Source organism: Emydura macquarii, unplaced genomic scaffold (genome assembly GCF_026122565.2).
Source record: "Emydura macquarii macquarii isolate MOO-44397 ecotype Brisbane River unplaced genomic scaffold, CSIRO-AGI_Emac_v2 contig_1876, whole genome shotgun sequence".
Lineage (NCBI taxonomy): Eukaryota > Metazoa > Chordata > Testudines > Chelidae > Emydura > Emydura macquarii.
The window spans coordinates 16,654,091-16,680,687 of NW_027132013.1; the positions used below are offsets into that span (position 1 = coordinate 16,654,091).

Consider the following 26,597-nt stretch of genomic DNA (forward strand, 5'->3'; position numbering starts at 1 on the left):
ACTACAGTCTGGTTCGGAGGGTCCTGTGTACTAGTGAGGGATTAACATTGGAAGGTCTGCAGGTTTTGCTGGGTAATTACCCGAAAGTTTGGATGTTTGTCACACCTTATCTGAACCTCTCAACTCTGCCAAATTATTATTAATTATTATTATTATTATTATTACCATAGAAAAGATGGCTCCTACCCCAAAGGGATTGAAATCACTCAAACAAGCTTTCTTGTGAGATTTCTGCTTCCAGTTGGGCTGGAATTACGCCGAGAGCAACTTGTGTCATGTTATTTGGCATTTCCCAATCTGTACCCCTGCAGGAAACACAGTTTCTGAAGTCTAGAGGCAGCACAAATATGAAAAATATTAAGAAAAACAGTAATTTGAACATTTTCATACAAACACAAAGGTTCAGAGTTCAGGTTTTTGGACAAGTTTAAACAAAAGTTTGAGGTGGCTGTGATGTTATCCAAACACATTCACTATTCCTAGTTAGCTATTCCTGGTTAGCTAGTCACACAGCCATATCCCTGACATACTAAGTACCAGAAACATACCATACACAGCAGCCACACAGGGATACATGTGCCAACAATCAGGTACATCAAAATACTCCGGCATGTACTTTCCCAGACTTCCGAGTAATGCACTTCTAATCTCCTAAGTATAGAGAAAAGACCAGGTTAGTTTCAGCCAGGAGAGTAACATGCTTGACATCAGAGGTGACATGTGGGGGGGTCACATGTCCCCACCCCCCCCAGATTTCTGCCAGGGTTTGCCAGCCCCACTCAGTCACATGGTGCGGCCGGGCCCTCTCCCTGCAAGACAGCTGCCAGAGCCCATGAGCTGCGCCCCAGGAGGAGAGATAGGAGCAACTGCTGGGAGCAGCAGGGAGGGGCCACTGCTTTCCAGGAGGAGAAATTGAGAGTAAGGGGGAGGCCCTGCCTGGGGATGGGGCCGTGACTCAAGCTGTTCTTGGGGCAGCTGAACCTTTAAATTGTGTCCCCTCACTATCAGTAGGTACAGGTCGTCTACTTGACACAAAGTAACATCACTAGGAGTATTTTCCTTCCTTTTTGCCCTAAATCTCCTGTTTTTTCCCAATATTGTTTGGCAGCTAGGCACGATGCACATTATAGGGTACCCTGCATTGCTGTTTGAACCACCTCCAACTAGTTGGGGAACAGGTTCATGTGTGGGTGTGTAAATGTGTGAAAGTGAAAGTGTGTGTGTGTGTGTATGTGACTGACCTTTATTTCATTTCCTCTTTCTTAACTGTACAAGAAAATGATACCCTTTGTGAAATAAAAATCAAATGTAGATTTCCACTCCCCCAACCTTTATAATCTGTTGCTTTTAGTGATTCCCTGCCCCTGCCTCCCCCCTTTGCTGTTAACTAATGGACTTTGTTAGTAAGCTAGCCTTTCAATACATGCCACCATGCCAACAAGTGTGTGTGTAGCCATTCTGTCTGCTTTGGAAGGCCCCATATGCAGTCAGAGCTAGAACAATTCCTGTATTGATCCTTTGCTTGTCAGTTAATCTGTCATAAAGCATGGGAATCCTAGCCCCTTCCACATCTGCTTGCATAACTGCAGGGGGAAAACCAACTCCCTGAAGCTCTTGCCGGGAAACAAGAAAGAGAAGAAATGGAAGCTTATGGGGAAAGAGGAGTTTACACTGCTGGGCCAGTGGGTCAGGTGATCATGTGACTGCTTAACCTCTCTTTCCCCCCTCCCCCCATTCTTTTCATCCTCCTTCAGGTCAGGAGGATCAGGTTTATGTTAGCGAACTATGAGACTTATCAAATAAATGCTGCAGCAGCAGATGTTTGAATCTGGCTGTCTCCACAGACCAAGCCTAACAAGGTTGACATTGTGGCTGAGGCCAAGGTAATGCAGTAATTACTTTTTCTGAGTTTGAAGTCCCCAAGAGGTTTCTGGGAACCAGTTAGAAAAACAAATGTTGCTAAGAGCAAGGGATTTTAAAAAAAGAACAGTAGTCCCCTCTGTGCCAGACTGTGAGGACAAGCTTTTCAAGTGCAGCATGCAGCACAGTGCCCCATTTCCCTTTAACACGCCTCATGTTACAAGGGTGGGGGGTAAGGAGGAAAGAGGCAATGTGTTTGTCTCTGGGTGTTCACATCTGGAGGGGCAGCTTATTTTGGCCCTAGCCATCATATGGAAAGGCAGCTGTTTTCTCAAAAGACATTAATATGGTATCAGGAGAAAAAAGAAGTAGGGTTGGGGGGCCCTCAAGTGTTTGCAATTCCACCTACATAATTAAATTTGGTTTACAAGTCAGGAGTTAGATTACATGGCATCCCCCGCTGCGGGGTGTTTCTCTTGAACTGCTCTCAGGTAAAGTGTCTTTGAAGAAGCTGAATTTTTTAACTGTGATAAACACTAAGGGCCCAATTTAAGCAAAAGGGAATGTGATTGCAGAAATTGCCTCCCGTCTACCGTACTCCTCTATCTTGGGTAATTTGCAGTGGAGGGAAAGCAAATGGTACTTCACTGGGAGTTTGTTAAAACTGCCCTGTGCTGTCTTTAATCAGGCTGCTGACACTATGCACTAAGAAGCTTGCATACTTGTGCATGACCTAGAATGACTGTGAGGCATGCACACTTTCCCCTCTTTTGGATGATTAAAGAGATATGATTAATTTATTTAGGCCAAAGAGGTTTTTTTAAAGAACTAATATTAATATAAATATTTGTATGGACTTTTAAAAATGTCAATTAAAACAGCTTTTTAAGGATTTAAAACTTTTTCTGAAGTATTGGAAACTCAACCACAATACCCTTGTGGTGTTTCATGAGACCAAAATGTGAAAGTGACAAGAAAAGAAAGCAAAAGTGACTAGACTATCATAGGATTATACAGCCTTGGGCTGCCAGCCTGACTTTGTAAAAATAGCATGTCTAAGAAGATACATGCCAATAGAATTCTTATCAGCTATGAGTTATTTAAAAATACTTCTCTGCTTTTGGAGCAAACCACACAGCAATGGTTGACCCATACTGTCCTCATGTGGTAAGGGAATCTCTGAGATGAGTAAATGCTGCTATTTCTTTAAATTTGTCTAATAATACTTTTTAATCCCTACCATGTATCTGTCAAACCCTGGGAATTGAAATTTTGTCTCCATTTGTTACATTGCAAAGTGCTGGGGTGAGACTTCAGAGATGCCCATACTAATACAGACATTTGTTATTCTATAGCCATTGAGCTGTTTACCACCATCCTTTCATTTGATTGTTGCAATTTGTACTCAGGAACCATTGTTTAATGCAATTATTACCTTTCACACCACTATTTTACGATTCAGTACGCCAACGTGCATTGATAGACCTGGGACGTGAGGGTTCAGAATTGGAATAGCAGGAATTTGCAGGTCAGGATTGACTAGAACTTTATGGGAGTCTAGTACCAAAATATCAAAAGGAAGCTGACGCACTTTGGAACTGATGTGCTGATGCAGAGCTGGGTGCATGAACTTCATGGACCATTTATACCTGACTTTAGCCAATGCTGTATATTTTCTATTACTAATGTAATTATGATTTTAAAAAACTGTGTGATTGGAGGAAAGTGCTAGCTTTTCAGTATGTGCGAGTGAGAGTGCTCCGGAACTGCAAAGCAGTAATTGTTTATGTTGTCATATGAAAGCAGGAGCATTTCTTTTTTAGGCACAAAATAATTACTGAAGCACCTCCTAAGGCTCCAGAAATAATGGTGCAGAGGAAAACAAATGGCAGCAGAGTAGATCAAGATATTTTATATACTGTAACATTTTATGTAGTGGTCTGGAAAAAGAAACAGAAGGGAACTTTTCGAGGTCATTGATTGGTAACAATCTTTGCTGCTGAGCAAGTTCATCTTTGCCAAGAGAACCATTATTTAGCATTAACAAGTGTCTTCTCCTCCACAGAAGTGGTTCAAAGAATTGTCCTGATATATCAGCTGTTAAAAGGCTCATTTGATTAGATAAGAGAGTTGGAATGTATTTGAAGTTAGCATAGAGTCCATTGACATCCTTTCCTAAATACCATATGAAATCTCTCCCAACATGCCCCCAGTGCAGGATTTTTTATGTCATCTGTGTATTCGTTAGGGTTTTTTTTTTTTTTTTTTTTACTATTTGTTTTTTTCAATAGAGGAGGTTGGTTCTGGCTATAAAAATAATGAAAATATTTGAGGCTTTCAGGGACTGGCTGGTTTGAGGATTTGGTAATTGGTTACAGATCACCTAAGGTCTGAGTCCAGGCCACATCAGTTGGGATCAAAAGTCATTGTTCAATGGCCAGTGTTAAGTGACTTGGTCTCATCCCAGTCTGTAGTAGAACAATCTTATTTCTAATCTCACATCAAAAAAACTACCATCAGAAGAGGCTTTAATTGGATCCCTACTTACCAGAAAAACCAAGGACTGAAGAGATCACAAAAATTCTGTTCTATCTTCGAGTGATTGCTCATATGCATTCCAATATAGGTGTGTGCGCACCCTGTGCACAGATTCCCGGAACTTTTTTCCCTAGCAAGTCCCGCAGGGCCAGCTCAGGCGCCCCCTGGAGTGCCGCACTCATGTTGCGGTATAAAGGGCGCTGCTGGCCCCGCGGGCCCCCAGTTCCTTCTTTCTGCCTGTGACGGTTGCTGGAACTACTGCCTCTTACTGTCTGCAAGTAGCACTCGTACCCTAGCTTGTTGATTGACTGTTCCCTACAGGTCCAGCAGGTTCTCCTGGGTAGCAGAAAACCATCCACGCAGGTTACATACAGGGCTAAGTGGAGGAGGTTTTCGGGGTGGGCAGAATCTAAGGGTTTACAGCCGAGTCTCTCACCATACAGGCTATCTTAGAATACCTACTACACCTTAAGCTGCAGGGCTTGGCCCTGGCTTCCCTCAAGGTACACCTGGCAGCCGTTTCGGCTTTCCACCAGCCGATGGATGTGCGGTCCCTATTCTCTCACCCCATGTCAGTTAGGTTCCTTAAGGGGGTAGAGAGGACCTTCCCTCAGGTCCGGGACCCGGTGCCGCCATGGGACCTCAACTTGGTCCTTAACATGTTGATGAGACACCCCTTCGAGCCCATGGCCACATGCTCCCTTCTCCTTCTGTCTTGGAAGGTAGCCTTCCTGGTGGCCATTACCTCGGCTAGGAGGGTCTCCGAACTAAGGGCACTGACCTCGGAGCCCCCCTACACTGTTTTTTATAAGGATAAGGTCCGGCTCAGGCCCCACCCAGCATTTATGCCTAAGGTGGTGTCCCAGTTCCATTATAATCAAGATATTTTCCTTCCTGTGTTCTTTCCAAAACCCCACGGTTCGGAGGAGGAAAAGAGAGGACATTCGCTGGATGTCAGGCGAGCCTTGGCCTACTATATTGAGCGGACCAAGCCTTTCCGGAAGTCGACACAGCTCTTCGTGGCTGTAGCGGACAGGATGAAAGGCTCACCTGTCTCCACCCAGCGAATCTCCAACTGGATTACCGCCTGCATCAAAGCATGTTATGAACAGGCAGGGGTGCCCCTTCCAGGTGAGGTGAGGGCACACTCAACTAGAGCCCAGGCCTCCTCCGCGGCTTTCCTGGAATGGGTGCCCCTGCAGGACATCTGCAGGGCAGCGACCTGGTCGTCGGTCCATACGTTCACGTCGCACTACGCCATCGTGGAGCAGGCAAGGGAAGATGCGGGGTTCGGCAGAGCCGTGCTGTCAAGAGCAGGTCACCGATAACTCCTACCCACCTCCAGGGTATGGCTAATTAATCACCTATATTGGAATGCATATGAGCAATCACTCGAAGATAGAAAACAAGGTTACTTACCAGTAACTGTTGTTCTTCGAGATGTGTTGCTCATATCCATTCCAAACCCACCCCCCGTCCCCGCTGTCGGAGTCGGCAGAAAGAAGGGACTGGGGGCCTGCGGGGCCAGCAGCGCCCTTTATACCGTGACATGAGCGCGGCACTCCAGGGGGCGCCTGAGCTGGCCCTGCGGGGCTTGCTAGGGAAAAAAGTTCCGGGAATCTGTGCACGGGGCGCGCACACACCTATATTGGAATGGATATGAGCAACACATCTCGAAGAACAACAGTTACTGGTAAGTAACCTTGTTTTCTCCTCTCACCTCAAAGAATAATCCTTCTTTTGTTCAAGTTTAAGGCATATAGATAGAGACATATAGTATTGTCATCCATCCTGATATTTCCAGATCAGTTTCAATGGTGTGACCCAACTGTCAGGATGTTAAAGCTAGGCATGGATATTTCCCTGGGTCTATAAAATAAAATAATCCATTGCCCTAAACAAGGTGTACCTATTGTTCCTTTGTCTTTGTGGACCTGAATCCAGCAATTACTTCTCTACCACTCCATTGCCTCTATAACTGACCTATGATTGACACAGATATCCCAGAGGCAGTACTGAAATTGCTTTCTTGATACATACGTTTACATAGAATCAGCTATAAGGAGCTTCTCAGTCCTGAAATCTACTATGTGTAGAATTTCTGAATAATATTGATACATAAAGAGATCAAATTATTATTAGGGATTACACTTCAAAAGAAAATAAATAGAATAAAGTCTTACATAACTTTCTATGCTGGGTAGCCTGAGAATATACACAAAACCATACAGTGTGTTAACTATGTGTTTTCTTCCTAGATAGAGTCAGTTGTCATAGACCTTCTTTTACAATCCACAAAATTGTACTCATTTAATCCATCAATTCACCTGAAATGATGAAGGGATTTTCTACAAGTCAAATTTCACAGCATCAGCAATTTTACAAAAGAGCAAATAATGCCAGCAATCTTGCTGTGAATACTAGGCAGATGAAAGCTTTCTCTTCAGATCCACTATGCAGAGTTGAGAATGTAAGAAATGTTTAGATACAGGAAAAAATCCAACATATTAACCTGTTTAAATTGTCGTTTATGCCTATCTTCCTTTTTTTCTTTTTCTTTTTTGTGACATAGTACTGCTCAAATTCCTTGTTTAGTCCTTGTTTCCACATGGTTAGATTATATCCTCTAGTTTTTGAGGACATCACCAATATTCAGAGAAAACATCATCAAGACTTTATCTTATTAATTTTTTTGAACAATTCTATTAGGTCACTTTGCTAACTCCTGTTTTCCAATCATTGTAATGCATTATATTTATATAGTACCAGATCTTCAGTTTATGCGAATTGATGTAGCTTCCCTGAAGTGAATGCAGTAATGTCAGTTTACATCAGCTGCGGATCTGGCCTGTAATGTTTTTCAGGAGATCCCAAAGCAACTTACTAACTAAATAGATGGGGTCACTCATGCACCCTTGAAATGCAGTAGCCTTTCCATACTGGCAACAACAATAGACAATGATTTGTAGGTTGGGGAAGGAGGGAATAATGTTTCCAGTTGAAACTGCAAGGGGAATGTTAGGCATGCTGAATGTAATTACTCAGGTTGGATAAATCAGAGTGAGGGCATTGGGGGCAAGAAGGGAGTGGAAAAGAAAAGAGGGAGTTAAATCTGGGGTATGAAGGAGAAGAAAGGGAAGTTGAAGGAACAGGGTAATTGAAGGTAGGAATGACAGAGATAGGGGCTCTTAATATGTTCCAGTGGGATGGGGTAGATGGAAAGCAAGGAAAGGATGAGGTTAGAGGAAAAAGAATGTGACAAAGAAGGAAAATAAATATATAGGAAAATACACCATGGAAATAGCTCAAAAGAAAATATCCAAAGTGAAGAGACAATGGAGAAGAGAGAAACTATTTGAGAAACTCAAGGAGTAAAAATGGGAGTCATGGAGTTAGGGAGAGATCTTTACTAAGAAGAGATGAAAATGGAGGCATTTTAAGATTTTATCCACACTGCTAAAACAACTAGCTAAACTTGGTTTTGGCCAAACTGATTGTAACATTTTTTTCTGGCCTGTAAAGATAGTGACCAAATTTATTTGTTTATAAAATGTTTTGTTTTTTTTTTTTAATTCTCAAAACATGTGTTAGCCTAATCTACTAAACTGTGCTAAAGCATATTTTTAATTTCTTTAGCAGTTTGATCCTGTCCCCACAGGCTGGCCAAATCATCTTTTAAACAGATCAGCCACAATCAGATTTAACTGTTGTTAAATTTTGTCTTTTTGGCTGTGTAGATAGGCTTAACATTCAACAGCCAATGACTTGATTGGCATCACAGAGACTTGAGGGGATAAATCTCATGACTGAAACACAGGTATAGAGGGAAATAGCTTGTTCACGAAGGACAGGCAGGGTAAAAAGGGAGGAGGCGCTGCATTATACATCAAAAATATACTCACTTGTTCCAAGGTCCAGAAGGAGGTGAGAGACCGACCAGTTGAAAGTCTCTGGATAAAGATAAAAGGAGAAAAAATAGGAAAGACATCATGGTAGGTATCTACTATAGACCACCAAATCAGGAAGAGAAGGGGGAGTGAGGCATTTTTAGAACAAATAACAGAAATAGCCAAAACACAAGATCTGGTAGTAATGGGGGACTTTAACTACCCAGACATTTGTTGGAAAAGTAATATGGCAAAACACAAAATTTCCAATAAGTTCTTGGAATGTATTAGGGACGAATGTTTGTTTCAGAAAGCAGAGGACATGACCAGGAGGTTAGCCATTTTAGACTCGATTCTGACCACAAGGGAGGAATTGGTTCCGAATCTGAATTTGGAAGGCAATTTGAGTGAAACTGATCATGAAATGATAGATTTTGTTATTCTAAGGAAAGAAAGATTGAGAGCAGCAGAATAAAGACAATGGACTTCAAAACAGCAGACTTTAACAAACTCAGAGAACTGGTAAATAAGACCCCATGGGAAGAAAATCTAAGGGATCAAAGAGTTCAGGAGAGCTGGCAGTTTCTCAAGGAGCTAATATTAAATTCACAACTGCCAATTATCTTGATGCGAAGGAAAGAAATGATAATAAAAAGCCAGTATGGCTCCATCAGGAGCTCTTGAATGACCTGAAAATCAAAAAGGAATCCTACAAAAAGTGGAAACATGGACAAATTGCTAAGGAGGAGTACAAAAGAACAGTACATGTAGGGACAAAATCAGAAGGGCTAAGGAACAAAATGAGTTACACCTAGCAATGGACATAAAAGGCAAGAAAAAGAGGTTCTTTAAAAACATTAGGAGCAAGAAAAAGACCAAGAAAAGTGTAGATCCCCTACTTAACGGGGAAGGAGAGCTAATAACTGATCACATCAAGAAGGCTGAGGTGTTTGATGCCTCTTTTATTTAGTCTTCTTTAAAAAGTTAATGGTGATCAGATACTCAACAGAATTAATATTAAACAAGGGGGGGGGGGAGGAGGAATGCAAGCCAAGATAGGAAAAGAACAGGTTAAAGACTATTTAGATAAATTAGATGCATTCTAGTCAGCAGGACCTGATGAAATTCATCCTAGGGTACTTAAAGAAATACCTGAAGCAATCTCGGAACTGTTAGCAATTATCTTTGAGAACTCATGGAAGACAGATGAGGTCCCAGAGAATGGAAAAGGGAAAACATAGTGCCTACCTTTAGAAAGGGAACCAAAGAAGACCTAGGGAATTATAGACCAGTCAATCTAACTTCAATACCTGGAAAGGCATCTAGAGGATGGTGAGGTTATAAGGAATAGCCAGCATGGATTTGTCAAGAACAAATCATGCCAAAGCAACCTAATTTCCTTCTTTGAAAGGGCTATTGGCATAGTGGATGCAGGGGAAGCATTAGATGTGATATATCTTGATTTTAGTAATATTTTTGACACAATCCCATATGATACTCTCATAAGCAAACTAGGGAAATGTGGTCTAGATGAAATTACTGTAGGCATACAACTGATAGAAAGACCATACTCAGAGTAGTAATGAATGATTTACTGTCCAACTGGGATGATGTATCTAGTGGGGTCCTGCAGAGGTCAGTGGGGGGTCCAGTACTATTCAATATTTTTATTAATGACTTGGATAACGGGGTGGAGAGTATTCTTATAAAATTTGCAGATGACACCAAGCTGGGAGGGGTTGCAAGCACTTTGGAGGACAGGATAGAATTCAAAATTACGTTGACAAATAAGGAATTGGGCTGAAACCCACAAGATGAAATTCAATCAAGGTAAGTACAAAATACTACACTTAGGCAGGAAAAATCAAATCCACAAGTACAAAATGGGGAATAACTGGCTAGGTAGTAGAACTGCTGAATAGGATCTGGAGGTTATAGTGGATCACAAGTTGAATGAGTCAACAATGTGATGCAATTGCGAAAAAGACTAATATTATTCTGAGGTGTATTAACAGGAGTGTTGTATGTGAGACACAGGACGTAACTGAGGCCTCAGCTGGAATACTATGTCCAATTCTGGGAGCCACACTTTAGGAAAGATATGAATAAATTGGAGAGAGTCCAGAGGAAAGCAACAAAAATGATAAAAGGTTTAGAAAACCTTATCTATGAGGAAAGTTTTAAAAAACTAGGCATGTTTAATCTTGAGAAAAGAAGTCTGGGGAGGGTCTTGATAACAGTCTTCAAATATGTTAAAGACTGTTAAAAGGAAATGATAATCAGTTGTTCTCCATGTCCACAGAAAGCAGGGCAAGAAGTAATGGTTTTACTTTGGGAAGATTTAGTAATGGGAGATTTAGGTTAGATATTAATAAAAACTTTCTAAATATATGGATAGTTAAGCTCTGGAATAGGCTTCCAAAGGAGGATGTGGAATCCCCACCGTTAGAGGTTTTTAAGAACAGGTTGGACAAACATCTGTCACAGATGGTCTCAGTTTACTTGGTCCTGCCTTAGTGCAGGAGCCTGGACTAGATGACCTCCGGAGGTCCCTTCAAGCCCTACATTTCTATGATTCTGTGATCCCTTCCCTGCTCAGTGTCGGGAGCAGGGAGAGCTGCGGCTCAGGTTTCAACTACCTGTGATAGCACTCTGTAATCTTCCAAGCATTGGCCAAGACCTCTAGCAAAGAGAGAGAACTCAGGACCAGATAATCTTGATATTCAGTGTAAAAGTCAAGGAGACAAAAATGCCTGCAGTAATCCATACATACCAGGTGTCAGGAGTCAGGTCCTGCTGCAGAGCCAGTCTGGAAACAGGACCTGCAGCAGAACCAGTCTCTAAGGACCCTAACAAGTGCTGCTGGTCAGTAGCAGGCTCCTCATAGGTGGGAAGAGTCAGCAGACCAGCTCTTAAGCCCAACAGCAGCAGTAGTTCAGTGGCTGCTCAAAGCATGGCTGCACTAGCTTGCTTGTTCCCAGCCGTGTGTCTGCCTTGTTCCAGCCCTGCTCCTGCCTTACCTCACTCCAGATAACCTGATCCTTACCCTTGAGTTCAATTCTTGACTTCTGACCTTTGGTTCTGGTGCCTTGGCATATGACTTCAGCTCTGACCCTGAACAGGAGTTCCTGACTACTGACTCCTGCTCTCACCACTAGGAATGACTCCTGCTCTAACCTCTGGGTATGACCACCCACATCCCTGTCACTGACACCAGGGAACAGGAAAGGGCATGAAAGTTTTACGTGTGTGTTTGCTTTACAGCTATGTAATGCATATTTGGCTCCATTTTACAAAAACCGGGGGACAGCAGGACTTCAATGGTCTGGATCCTCAGTTGCATTGAAGCTGGGGAGAAGGTGGGGCAAAAGCTGCTTTACATCACTTTTGTCTTCTCCTGATCCCCAGGGGCTAAACTGACTTTGGGACTGCTCTACATTGTGCTGCCTTGTAACAGCTTGCAAGGGACCATTAAATCAGGGTTGGATCAGTAGAGCGCCACAAGCTGTGGTGACCATGTCCCAGCAGACCCCCTACACCTCAAGGGATCGGAAGAGTAGCACAGAGCTGGCAATGCCAGCGGAAAATCCCCCTTAGCTTCCTGCCCTTTGTATTGCCAGAGTGATGGCAAGAAGCAACAGCACAGGCCAGAAAATGGTCCAGTGTTTATCCCCTTTACTAAGAGGGGGACAAGATTATTTTTAGACTTTTACCAAGAGAAGACTTAAAAAAAAAAAAAAAAATCCCATAAACAAGATTAAACAAAAGATGACAGGACAATATTGTGTGAATTCTGGCAATTGCAAACATGCTTTTAATGTTACTTCCCCCAAATGATGTCTAAACCTCCCACTGCTTCCACTTGACAGAATGTTGCAGCTTGAACCTGTTTGTTTTAGTTAAGCTGACAAAGAACCAGACTCATAAATGCTGATCTAACTCCTTTGAAGTCAGTTCCAGTACATGCAGAAAGGCTAATGAGAGCCCTGTTTTAGGGACTTAAGCCACATTTCTAATGTCCAGTGTCTCCTTTCACAAGACTGCTTTTGAGGCTTGCCAGTGCCACATGGGATGGGGGAAGTTAAGAAAGAAATGTTCAGAAGTGGACTCTGTTTTTGAGTGCCTTGATTTTTGGGTACCTGACTTAAGGCATCTTGGACCTTATCATTATATTACTCCAGTTTTACTCTGCTATGACTGCACTGATTTCAGTGGAGTTACATGAGTATAAAACTGGAGTAACTGTGTTGAGTCAGATGCTTGAGCCTGATTTTCTGAGGAGCTGAGCATCTGCAGATTTTTTCATTTATTATTTGTGTTGTGGTAGTATGTAGGAGCCCAGTCATGGACCAGTGCCCCATTGTGTTAGGCATTGTACAAAAACAGAATGAAAAGATGGTCCCTGTCCTATTTACTTAAAATAGATTTTATGGGTATTCAGCACTTCTGAATACTGGACCCAAGTTATCTCAAGTTAGGCATGCAAAAATTGGGGCAGACAAAATCAGTGGCCACTTTAAAAAATGTTAGTCAATGAAGACCACGTTAATCAGCATCTAGGCATGTGCCATCACTCACTAGAAGCAGATTTCTGCCTTCTGATTGGCATGTCAATCATTCCCACAAGCAACATCATGTGGTGAAAGGCTATCACAGCATCCATGTCTTCTAACTGTCCATGAATAGGATCACGCTTCTTTGAGGGAACTAAGAAAGTCAAGACATATTTTTAAATAGCTGCCTTGGCAAAAGGCAAGGGCTGCTGGGAAAAAAGAGAAACTACATGTTCAGATGTGGCAAGTGCTCGTGACCAGGCCATGAATACCAAGGCCTCATTAAAGAGCCCTGTAACCAGTTTGACTAGTCTTTTTTAAAAGCTGATCTTCTAGACAGAAGAGATCCTCAGTAGGGCAGTAGTGACCAATGGCCTCTGCTAGGCTGTAAAGCAAAGGCAAGGCCATTAGGCCTTCATTGCTGTGTTCTCTTCGGTGCTTGCAGTAGTTTTGCACAGTAGTGTTTGTAGGCATTCATTCCATTTTCAGCAGCGGCCCTAGCCTAACCGCCTGCCAGTAATAGGACCTTTAAATCCCAGTGAGGAAAGAAAAACCTGCTTGTTTTGTTGCAACTAGCAAGCAAATGACATGCTGAGCCAAAATAGAAATAGCAGCAGGGTCAGGCCAGGGCAGGGCAGGGCAAGGCCCTCCATTTCATTAGCCGAGCTTGGCTATGGGTGATTAAATACATACAAGAGACTTTGAATAGGACCATGGAGAGAAAAAGACATTGTGGAATACAGAAAAGTCATTCTTTGCCACCCTCAGCTGGCTGAATATGGGATGGGACTTAATTACAAAGATAAAAGGAATTTATTTTAATTTTGGAGAGGAGTGAGCTTTTTTCCATTTAGCACTTTTCATCTATGGGACAGGGGGGAAGCCCCTAAGTAAATGAATCCAGATAGCCTCAAGGTACATGTTGGCCTTGCCTGTAATTTTTGTTGGAGTAATTGGATCAACACAATAAAAAGGACAAAATTATACAGAGCCCTGTTAAACTTTGGTGCAGTTCAGATTTGAAATTGACCTTCTGGGCCTGTTTCACACCAGACATTTGTGGGGGAAGGGCATGTAAAGAACAGGGTTTTGACACAGAACAGGCTACTGTTTGTACTGGGGCTCTGGCCACCTAGCATGACTTTGTTATGGGGCTTTGCTGACTCTTTGCTGACTGTGGCTTTTAAATTGCTATACTGTAATTGTTATATTATGTTTATTGTAGTACAAGCTGCCATTGCTATTGAATAGGCACTGTAACTCATGGTCCTGGCCTGGGGTATTTCTGCCTGACCAGTTAGAAACTGGAATAAATTTAAATTTGGCCAGAACACCAAAGTTAACTTAACCTTTTCAAATATTTCATGAGGTCTTTAGTGATCCCAAGTGTCTGGATCTCACTGTTACATCTCTGCTAAAAGATGGCACCTCCAGCAGCATTTAGCAGTGGAGATAACAACATTAAAGTTCAGTTCATTGGTTGAGGACTATGGCTTGATTTGTATGATTTCCTGCTGGTGAAAGGTGTGGGATTGACAGCCCTGGGGACTGAAATCACCAGAACAGCAGCATATTGCAAACTTCTCCCACATTTCTCTACCTTCTACCCTGATCCTTAGGGAGACAAGCACATTAAGCCTCCACAGGCCACCAGTCTTTAGCCTGTGTGTTGACATTGCAAGTAAGGGGCCCAATTGGTGCTACCTGTGTGGTATGATCATCAATATACTAAGGTGGCCAGTAACGATCAACATTTCTTATTGGCTATTGAACAGCCAATCAAATGGAACAAGGAGCCTAGCCAATTCCGAGAGCCCCAGATCCAGTCAGGGCTCCAGGGGACGGCTTAGTTTCTGCTGGAGAGCAGGGCAGCTAAGTGCCCCCAAGGGCCTGTCTCCAGCCAGGGTTTCTATGGCTGCCAGGCTGCCTGTGTTTCAGGAAAAGATGTGTCAAATCTCCAGTGGCTTTGACAAAATATCTTAGCCCAACAAATCAGCATTTTCTGCTGAAATTCAGTTTTGTCAGAAAATTTCCAACCAGCTCTATTCAACTACCAATAGTTCAGTCCAGTCCTCTTTCCCCCATTACTCCACCACGAAGTATTACCTAATTATGGGCTTGAAGGTTGTGTGTGTTCAAATATTTTCTAAACTACTAGCATTAACATAAATTTAGACTTCTGAGTTTTGGTTGACCCCTGTATTTGTCAGTATATGGTTGCTGAATCAACACTGCTGTTTCAGTTTACCAGTCACAACAGATTTTAGCTGCAAATTGATTCTGATACTCCATTCTAATTCTTTCATTCAATTTCTTCTTTATGCATCCTTCCCCCCTACACCTCTTGTTTTCTTTTTCCCACTGTTTTCCCATCTCCCTCACCCACATCCACCTCCAACTTTTCCCAGTTCACCTTGTATTTTCCCCTTATCTCCTCTCCATCCATTCCCTCTTTCTCTCACTTGATTTTCCCCCCTACTTACCATTAACCTTCACTTCTCCTTTCCTCATCACCTTTTCCCTTCTTCCAGCCAAACACGTGCTCTCTCCATTCCAATTCCCATCCTCTTCTTCCCAGCCTCACCTGTCACCTCCTGCAATTATTTCTTGAGGACAGGGGAGTGCATCAGGACTGTGGAGACAGCATTAGCAGTGTCATATAAACATATCCAAAAGAATCCCTCCTCTTTTCCTTCCCTCCTTCCCAACTTCTTCAATAATTAAGTACTAGTAAGTATAGGTCCTGATCGTGAGTTGATTGATTTCACAGATTTTATTCCTTTACTTCCTTTTCACTGTGAAAGTTATTAATTAGAAATCCAGGATTAAGAGAGAGAGGGAGATGCACTATTCTGTCCTTTTGTCCTCCCCCTGGATGCAAGAGGATTTCACTGTGGCTTTTTCCTTTATACATGGTACCCTAACAGGGGCCCTGCCTCGGAGAACTCTGCTTTTTCTTCCCCTGAGATTTTCTTATAGACCTTTTCTTAAGTGAATGGAGAGGAGTGAGTTTCTTGTATCACAGCATTCTTTTCTTTCCCTCCTCCCTTCAGTGCAGTCACATCCCTAATTAATTGAATTCCCTACTAGCCCTTTTGTGAGTCATTTCAATTGCCCATTAGCAGAGCAGCCTGGGATTTGTGCTATGTTTTCAGTCATCTTACTGGAATTTTTCCTCTCCTTCCTCTCCCCCCTCTCTTTTTTTGTTGTCGCTCTGGTCTGTGAAAGGCCTTAGAGGAGCTTTAGTACAGAGTGCCTATATTGTTCACAGACCCAGCTGCATAGTTTTACACACTGCCTTGTGCGTCACAGCTATTCATCTTGTTTTGTACTTGGCTCAGCTGCAGATGCTGTAAATATGGTAATTTTAGATTCCCTGATTGGAAAGACTTGCAGGGTGGGTCTGGTGGTAAGAACAATGTTTAATTTACACTAGTTTGTACTAGTTTCACCGAGTTCTGGGGGTTTAAGGATACAGCTGAAGTTAGAACATGTTTTTTAATGCAATCTCTTTTTTTAAGGTTGTGAGACTGATGTCAGTTCTCTGTATATTTGTGCACAAGTGCTGTTCTAAATATAGTAGACTGTAGAGAAACTAAACTCAGGCAGGAGATACTGTCTCAGTTCCAGGTACTGGAAGGATGAAATGGCATTACTGTAGAATTTAAATGCACTTACATAGGATGCTTTTTATAAATGCAGTTATCAGCAAAACACATGGATGGAAAAACTCTTGGGCATGAAGTGGCCACAGACAAACTGAATTTCTTAGGTAACCCTCAGATGCATAGTCAGTTTAAACTCAGGACAATCTCCGAATAAAGCACAATGAGCAATTAATTTTTAGTGGGTATTTTGGACTCTTTTTGGGTAGGATTGTAAATGCTGATAAACAGTGTTTCTGGAGGATGTTAGCACATCTTCGGCAGTGATAAAAGACGTGTGTGTACAAGTGATGGCCTTGAAACGTGCTGCCTGGAGAGCCTTGATTCTGAAATCAGATTTTTACAGCATGTAAAAATAAGAGAAATACTTATATCCAGGCTATTCCCTGGTATTCCCAGGCAATGTAGACATAGCTATGTCATCACAGGACACCAATCAGAAATGTTTGCCTCCGGTCCCAAGTTCCAAAACTGATTCAAAAACACATTTCTCTGCCACCTTCAGTATTGCTTGGTCCTATGAGGTTAGAGTAAGCTATAGTTTGTAGCATGAGTGATCTAGCATTTGGTGATCTTTGCTGTGAGACCCAAAGAGAGGATTTTTTTCATAGCTTTTCGAAGTGGTTTTGTCTGTCTCTGAACTGACAAGAAAGACATTTATTGAGTGTGTCTTGACCTTCTGTGCTTGCATATGCAGGGCTTTTTCCTTCTTGGTTTCTACTTTTTTAAGGAAAAGAGGAAAGTAATGGTGGGAAAACAGTGCTGGAAAAAAATGAAGGCTTCCATGGATTGTAGACATGGGCATGTCAAGAGCATTCTAAGAGACCTATTTGAGAATTATTTTATTTGTTATGCCTTAAAATTTTGAATCCCCTCCAGTAACTTTATTCAGAGGTAAATTTCAGGTAAGACCATGGTAAGACCAGCTTTTCCATACAGAGACAAAGGCAACCAAAGAGAGGTACTTGAGAAGACTAGAAGCTGTTGAAATTAAACGTTTGAGGACAGTGAAAGGAGTAACGTTGCTGGACCATATGTGGAATGATGTCATCAGGAGTGATGACAAGATCTGAGGTATCAGAGGGAAGCTCCAAGAGGGGGCTGAGGTGGTATGGGCATGTACAAAGGATGGATGAAGGAAATTCCTTTAGGGAAGCACTTGAAACAAGAGTACATAAGTTAAGAACAAGAAGACAGCTTAGAAAATGGTAGTCAAACTGCCTCTGGGAAGGTGGAGTGGATATGGAGCAATCATTGGATCAGTAAGCCTGGAAAACTGACCCAACCCCAGCTGGCTGGGAAAAGGGAAAAATGAAATTTCAGGGGGGTCATTAGCCTACTCTAGTGCTTTGTGTATCACAGGGCTGCATTGCTCAAGCCTAAATACATTCATTTTAAAAGAGAGAAACTGTGTTGATGAAAGGTGCCATATGTGAGCCCTGGCAAATAGCCATCCTCTATATATTCATAGGACATGCAGCAGCAGTGCAAACTGGGCCCATATAATCTCATTTCAGTATCTCAAACATCGGCTCTGGGCAAAACATTATCTAGTTAGTTCATGTCTTGCTGTGTTTTCTGCAGCATGCCATGCCTAGTAGCACATGTTACAAGCTGCCTTTTTTTTTTTTTTTTTAAACCCAGCCAGACCTTTTTTGGATTATGCATACCAGTCAAAGGGTTAGCCTGGGCTCTTACCCATGTGTTGCTCTAAACTCCCTTCCAACCACACACAAAAACCTCTGACAGCCAAGTTTGTTGGTGTTTTCAAACTGGGCTAGCTGACAAAGCCTTGGGATATGAGCTAGAGCCTGGGTGCTGCTTTCACTCATGCTGGTAACCCAACTCTTTGCTGTGAGGATACATGATAAATTATTCAAGTGCTATTAGTTCTCCAATGCCTTCCCACAATGCCCCCTACATGTCCAGAAAAATAGATACGTTCTCCCACAGTTCACTTGGAAAGAATCATAGAGCGGCTAAGCTTACTGCAGCACAAAGAACCATAGGATATGCCCCCAGAAGTCCTAGAGTATGTCTACACTAGTTTGCCAGAAGGTGCCAGCTCTGACTGTACTAGAACACTAAAAATAGAAGTGTAGCCACAGTAGTGGGACAGGCTGCTGTCCCAAATACATGCCTCGGGTCTCGGACAGAATCATACTTGGGTGGCTAGCCTGTCTTATTGCTTGCACCATCCCAGCTGTGCTTCTATTTTGCTATCTCGATCAGAGCTAGCATGGGTATGTCTACTTGCACTGGAAATTGCACCTTCTGGCTCCAGTGTAGACACAACCCAAGTGATATGCACAGGGATGGGTGGGAGTAGAAGTGGCTACAACACCAGTGACGACAATATAACCCAAGCATGGTTTTGTTGTATGGCTGTTCACACCAGGCTAGACTAACCCAGGAGCTGATCACCCAGGCTAACTGCAATACAGACATACCCACAGATATTATAGATGGAAAAAAACCCGTTAGATCATCTAAGACAGACCCCCCAGCCAACTCAAAATAGTTTCCTGAAGTATGTTCTCGAGTGCTTTGTCCATTCTATTGATTGACATCAATAAGAAATTTGTATTGATATTAATCTACAGTTTTCTGTTAGCCAGTTTTATACTGTTATCCTGATTACGTCCATCCCCTGGAGTTAACTTAATCTACCTTTTGAGGTTTAAAAGTTTCAAATATTAATACTTGTAAATGGTTATACTCCAGCCATCTCCCCACTGTCTTCCCCCTTAGTTATTGTTTAGCTAAGCTATCTTTATTTTCCTCTTTTAATTTTAATAAAATTCCATTTGATGCCTAGAGTCTATGCTTCCCCAGGTTCCTAAAAGCTCTATCTCCCCCCCTGTAATTTTAACTGGATCCTGTGTTTTCTTTCTTGTAAAAAGCTGCTATGTTTCACTCCAGAAATGACTGCATTTTACTAATGGATAAAATTCTCCCCACCTAAGCTATCTAGTTTGTTCCATCTGTTAGTAAAGTTTATAAAACATTTTGCAAATGATATGGATATGAAAAGTGCTACAGAAATGTAACATGTTTATATTCTTAACTCTGCTTGGAGATTTGGCATGCTGCATTTTTTCAAAATATTTGCTGTGATCTGTAGAGCTGTTTTAAGACTACGTGAGTTCTACACTGTAAAACTTTTTAGAGCTTCATTGGTTCCCAACATGGAACTTTTTGATTTCTGCATTCTGTTCTGGGATAGGAGTGAGAGAGAAGTCATTTTTGATTAAAGACATTTGTGTCTTTCAGAAGTTAAGAGATGGTAAAGATTTTTTGAAAAACCAAACCATTCAGGGATTTTCCATCTCTAGTACAATGCTATTGTTAGATGCCAAAACTTCTAGATCTAGATCTTTCTGGTATCAATCAAGCTCCACCAGAACAAGACTCAGAGGGGAGATGGCAAAGTTAGCTTTAATCTCTCCAATCCTGTGACTAGCTGGGTGATCAGTTTGGCCTCTGGCATCCTCAAGACTTGAGCTATCATGTACCTGGCTACAACAGTCTCCAGAGAGTATTCTGGCCACCTCCTTTTCCCCAGACATGCACTGACACATTTTCTATGTGTTATACCACGGGTGGTGGGACAGAAAGGAGAGGCAAAGAGCCAGCTACACCAGACATGTGCCAACAGAGGTTTCCAGTGCACCAGGTGAATCCTTTGGCAGCCAGCTGAGCAGGCTCTACAGACTGGCACACAGCAGCTACAGCAGGGGGCACAATCTGTCCCTTAGTATCTAGAAGAGCTAGCTTTGTTTTCTTCCAAGCAAATGTGATTGGAGGAAAAATTATTACTATTTAATATTCATAGTATGGAATCACTCAGAGGCCTCAGTCAGGAAGGGACTCCATGGTTTTTATCATCTAAGACAAGCATCTGTCTGTAGGAGGGCCATACTTACTCTAGATGGAGAGATGAGATTGTCTATATGATCTATAGATAATCATGATGTAGTGTTTGTTGAATTGGGAGAAGAAGGGGAAAGATTCCTTTTGTATTTACTGCCCCCCATGAAGAACTTGTAAATCAGAATGTAATTTATTTATTTAATATAAGACACCTTTGTTTTGTTTTGTCTTGTCAGAGGCAGCTGGGTATTCTTTGCCATGGATTGGGGCTGAGCAATGTGTAATCAATTCATAACTCTCTCTATTTGTGTGTCCTCCATCAGCTGGCTTGGTGGCAAAGTCACAGCTCAAATCCATCTATTTTTTCTCTGATTAGGGGAGAGTTTGCGTTTGATTTTACAAAAGGAGGGTGCTTTCCATACCCAGGAGGATTTCTTCCCTGCCCAGTACTCGCAGTGAGTTGGTATGCTCTTCTGCATCCTTGATCTCCTGCACTGGAAAAGGATTTGGTGCTCTGGATTCTCAGAGTGGGTTGTCATGTTTTCCCTCCATGAACCCCCTACATCTGGTGAAGGATTACCCCATCCACGAGTCCCCCAGCAGCTGGAGAGGTTAAGCTAAAAGCAACATCTATAATAGCTAAGATCCCAATTTGAAATGTGTCCATTGTATCTGATGTGTGTGTGCTCAGTTCAAAAACAACATATCCAGGCGAGTGCAGCCCTTACAAGTAGTACCCCTGGGCCTTCTTTATGCCAAAGCAGAGATATTTACCCAAGGAAAAAAGGGAAGTGACAGGGTAACAGAGTACACATGTTGTGAAAATATGCAGGCAGGGACTGAAGAAAAAATAACATTCTGCCATAAGAAGCTGCCTTGTTCCCTCTCTTTTTTTTCCCCTCGAGATTAGAACCAGCCATTTCTTGTGCTCTTTTGAGCACCTTCTGTGGTTTCCTGACAGCTGGCTGGAAAGGATTGAAATTTGGCTTGAAAAATGGGCCATGGGTCATGTTATTTTCAGGAGGGGAGAAATTGAAATTCTCAGATTGGTCAAAATTCAGTTTCTCTTTCTTTTTTATGGGGAGCAAGAACACTAAGACACAACCTTATTTTCAGTCTCAAATGATGGAATAATAAAAAACAGCTAAAGAATCAACTTTCCACCCCATTCTCTCCCAACCAAAAATCAATTTATAATGGCAGACAACTGTCTGCTATTCGGTGTTGAGTATCAGCCCGTTCTGTTTCTCTCAGGAGTCAGATTCTGAGAAGAAAAATGTTCAATCTACTACAAGAAAGTGTGGGTTTTTTAATGATGTGCCAATGCTTATTTTCCAAAACCGGTTTCATTAACAAATGGATGACTCCGAGCCACAGTGTCCGTTATTTGTATGTTAGCTACTGATTGTGCAATGTCAGAATTAGCAAGATCAATGTACCCAATCTTATGGTCAGGCAAACATTTTCTGTCAGAGGGTTTGAATTTTCTTTTAAGCCTCTCCGTTCTTTCATATTACTAAGAACAGATTGTTGTTTCCAAACATTTTTAAAGTGAATATGTAGCTCATGAATGGAAGTGCTGGCCTAGTTGACCTCCAGTTTAGGGAGGGAGGTTCCTTCTTCAGGAACAGCATCAGGCACCCCCTCAGTAAGAGAGGAGGGGCCACAAAGGTACGGTTGTCAATTGAATTTAACAAAAGAAAACAGGTATAGGGTCAGACATGCAAGGAGAGGATGTCAGTAGGAGACAAAAAGCAGAGAACCTTAGACAGTGGCCACTGCTTTGTGAAGAAATCTAGGGAGCCCAGTGGAATTCCAGCTGTCTGTGGGAATGGTAAAGGGTAAGGAAAAATCAAAGTGTTGGTTTAACAGCCCTGAAATTGAAGTGCTCTCTTTACCCTAGAACAATCACAGCACAGGCAGTGTGGTAGGGAAACTTATTTTCACTCTGCCTTAATAGTATAGTATGCCTCAACCCTGCCTGTGAAGGACCAGTTCTAAGGGTGAAAGGGGGTTTCACTACTATGGTCCAGTCAATCCTTGGCACCTTGCACAGATTACCAACGAGCGATCCAATTCACAGTAAGTTGTTTTTAAATGAGTACAGCATGATGTATTGGCTAGATGACATGACTAGAGATCTGGAACTCCTGAATTTTTATCTTGGCTTTGCTACCAATTCATTGAGTGGCCTTGAGCAAATCATTTAACCTCTATCTCATTTTGTAAATAATACCTACTTCAGAGGGATTAGGGAGGTAAATTAGTTAATGTTTATAAAATTGCTCATTTTTATTAATAGGCAAAAACCTAATAAAGGGCAAAATGCAACCTACAAAATGTGGGAAAACAGACCTGTGAAGTCTGTTCAGCCTATTTATGTCTCTGCACCAAATGATAAAATCCGACTCAAATACTTGATAAAAGATTAAATTAATTGGGCTAAATTTATTTCTTGCATAATGAGTTACACTGACTTCTTTGGAGCTGTGCCCACCGGCACCAATGGCGAATTTAGCTCACGGTCTTCAAGGTGTCTCTAAACAGAATTCTGTAAAACAGGAGAGTCAAACTCATTCTGAGGTGATGGCTGAATTATACTTTCAATTGTAGCTTGTGGGCCAAAAAAACAAAGTTAATTGATAAGGGGCATATTTTACAATCTTCTCCAAATGCAGAATGTGCCTTTTTAGTAGTAGTAGCTCTTCCTCCCCCACATCCTTACCCGAAAATCAGCAGGAAGCTGGGTTGGCTGGTGGAGGCAGGAACAAATCATTCCTATAAGCCTTGTATTACCAGGCTCCATCTGCTTTTTGGATATAGTCCAGGCATTTCAAGTTTAATTAAGGAATATTTAATAATGGAAGGCAACACATTATATGGTTAGAGACGGGCATTGGGAGGCAGGATATCTGAGTTCTAATCTCAGCTATGTCATAGAGACATTGGCAGGCCGCTTCAAACCTCTGTGAGTCACTTTCCCCTTCAGCAAAATGGGTATAATAATATTTATGAACTTCACAGGCTTAATTAATGAATGTTTGTAAAACAGTTAGAGTCTCTGAAAAGTGTGCTTTTAGAATTGCAAAGTATTCTTGTTATAATATAACTTTCAAGAAAACTGCTAGCTACTTTTTGGTGGTGTTTATGTGAGCTGGTCGTAGTAGCAGTGGCAGTTTCATTCTTCAAACCCCTATTTTCCATACAGTATATTTTATTCTCTATTGTTTGAAATCCCCATTAGAACACTTGACAATAAGGGTTTCTTTCCTAACTGGTTTTGTCCTTTTTCATTTGCCAAACACTGATATTTTTTTTCCTTTCCTGTTTATCTAAAGTAACTGAAGGAAAGGGACACATTGCGTCAAGGCTGATAGGACAAGAATTAGACCTACTGTATGTACCAGTTACATTCTAGATTGCAGGCACTTCCTTTCTCCTCCCCCACACCCAAGCCAGCTCTGCTTGGTTCTTTCCAGCAGGCAGGATATTGAAATTTACAAGACTCCTGCTCTTTGAAGTGCTGGGAGACCAATGTTCTTGTAAATTTCCTTACACTGCCAGTTCACAAGCATGAAAAGAACAGGTACAGTGGAGACGAAGGAGGAAATACTTCAGCACTGCTGCCAATGCAGTGGATTTGCCTCTGGAATGGTTGCCTAGGAGTATAAGAGTTCTTGTGGATGTTTGGTACTTTAAGGTCTGATACGCTGACTTAGACTCACTCTATATTCCCTTGTACAGGAGCAAATTCTTTTCAGGTTTACATCTCCTGCATACTTGCTGACTTCTATGGAGGTACACAGCATGTCCGTTAATACAGAATTTGGCTCCCTGGAATCACAAAAGCCTTGTCTACATGGAGAAGTTACACCCGTTTAATGTAAACTAATTTAGTTAAACCGCTGTAATCCTCCATGTGGACACACTCATTTTGGTTGAGATTCAACATGTCCCAAAATAAAAGTGTCCACACTGGGGTTGCACCAATTAAACTAAATTGGTGTGTAATATCACCTTTAGTTAATCTTTCACCAGCTCTTTGACTGCTTTACATTCAGTTAGACTCCATTAGACTAAGGCATGATCCAATGTCCCATGAAGGCAGTGCAAGTTTTTCCATTGATTTAAGTAGGCATTGGATTAGACCACAACTGCCTGTGTTGTGATGAAGGAAAGAAAAGAAAAAGAAAACAATCTTATATAAAAACCAGGAAACCCATTTTAGAAATATGTAACAAATATGTATGACTCCATGAGCCAAATTCCGAGTCTCATTAGAACTGCAAGAGACAGGATGATTCCTAACTAATGACCCCAAATTTGCATGATGAATAAGATCATCACAACAAAGTATAATTACAGAGCTGCGCAAGACTCACAATTGTCTGGTGGTTGTCCAGTAGCTAAGGTGAAATGAATTAGGGGATCTCACTCCAGCTCCTAGTAGGCAAGAGGCAACAGCACAAATACACACCGCCACAGTTAGCACTTTGTTGTCAGTCAGAGCAGTAATGCCAGGGACTGAATGGATCATGGAGACTGACTTCCCCTCTCACCTGTAGTCCTGGTTCCTCTTGGATGACACACATTGGCAGAGCAATGTTTTTGGGGAAGCTGGTGCTGCTGTGTTGTGTACCTGTTCTGTGGATAAAGAGAGGAGCTCTGTCTCCAGGGCTGCCAGAGTGTCACCTGTCACATGCACTACATTAACTTTCAAACATAGTAAAACAAAGATTTCCCCAAGTAATCCTGGTTTTCTTCTGCTTTGTTTTCACTTTGCTAAGTGATCCTTTGCAAAAGGAGGGACCTTAGAGGAGGGGTGTGTGGCAAGGGAGACAGGAATCTTTATCTTTACACCCACAAAGACAAAACAGCACTTATGGCAAGTCTGTAAAAACCAGGCAATGCCTGTAAAGGAAGCTTGATGATTGAGCCAAGCAGCGAAATATGTACAGAACTGCCTGCACTATCCAGGCTGCAGGGGACATTTAGCATGTAAATAAGTCTAAAGTAATCTTTTAAGAAGTACTCTATAGCTCCCACAGACTCTTCCGGGCAGTTCTGTGTTTGCTGCTGATCATCACTGATACCAGAAATGGAAATGTAGTTTATTATAGGCAGAGCTCACAGCACCACCTATTGTTAAGGTTTCCTACCTCTCCATTATATGACCCAGTTTTCACTGCTATAACTTGCCAAATTTCAACTCTTTAGGCTGCAGGTTTCCATGCCATGTGTCTGTTCCAGGTTTTTTTGGGGGAGGGCATCTGTTTTTTTAGTTTCTGCAAAAATAGTTCATCAATTTCTGAGAATGAGTATAGGGAAAATATGTTGTTTTGCTAGTGAAGATAAAATTCTTAGAGATATTTTCTTTAGAATTTCTAGTCCTCCATGCTTGGAGCAGGGATTTGGAATTTGGCTTGGGGGAGGTGGGTCTCCCTCCTCCCAGAGAGGAGCATTTTCTTGTCCTCATGAAATTATAAGACTCAGAAGATTTTCTTATCACTGAGCATGTGCCATCTCAGGGCTGAGAAGTACTTTCCCTCCAATTGTTTCTCCCAGCTTCTAGGGAAAGCTGTGGCACTGGGTGCCAGAACTGATAACGAAGAGGCTCTGTCTCCTGTGTTCTCAGTACTCCACCTGCTGGCACCCTGGCAGCTGGAGGAGAAGGAGGGAGCTGCCTGAATTGAATGCAAAAGAGTGAGGAGTAGAATGGGATAGAGACAGGCTGGGAGCAGTGGGAGTGGAGGGGGATGGCCAGTAGCTGAGGTGCAGATAGCAGCAGAGGCAGACAAGAACAGGCTGAGGGGACAGGGTAGAAGGGTCTGTATAACCAGTAGAACACACACTGGCCTCCAGAACCTCAAACTGACCCAGGATTTTTGGGGTTCGACATTCCTCTGCCATCTGGCAAACAGTATGTCTCATTCCCCTCTAGTGACTGGTCCATATAGAGAATAACATTCTTCTACTTTTATCACTTACTCCATTAGTGCAGGCAGTAGTGATCTGTGCTGTGGATCTCTAAAGGTCTCAATCCTGCAGATGACCCAGGTGAATGTCAGTATGGTTCCATATGATGGAACTTCTCTGGGTTTGGTTTGTTGGTTTGTTTGGTAGGGTTTTTCAGTTTGTTTTTTAAAAAATACTTAGGAAGCTCTGTACAAAACCCTATACTTTGTGTATATATAATAAAAAAAACTTAGAGTGAATTTTGA

At 42.1% G+C, this 26,597-nt stretch overlaps 1 protein-coding gene and 1 long non-coding RNA gene across 5 annotated transcripts in view; one reads left to right on the top strand and one right to left on the bottom strand.

The window, feature by feature from the left end:
* The window catches only part of RAD51B (RAD51 paralog B), a 574,968-nt gene that overhangs the window by 452,911 nt on the left and 95,460 nt on the right, over positions 1-26,597 (top strand). The gene's annotated exons all lie outside the window — the stretch shown is intronic.
* LOC137159457 (uncharacterized) lies at positions 548-24,799 on the bottom strand. Its single transcript, XR_010921632.1, has 3 exons — positions 24,759-24,799; positions 8,301-8,348; positions 548-651 (listed from the first exon to the last, which is right to left on the bottom strand). It is a non-coding gene; the product is annotated as an uncharacterized lncRNA (long non-coding RNA).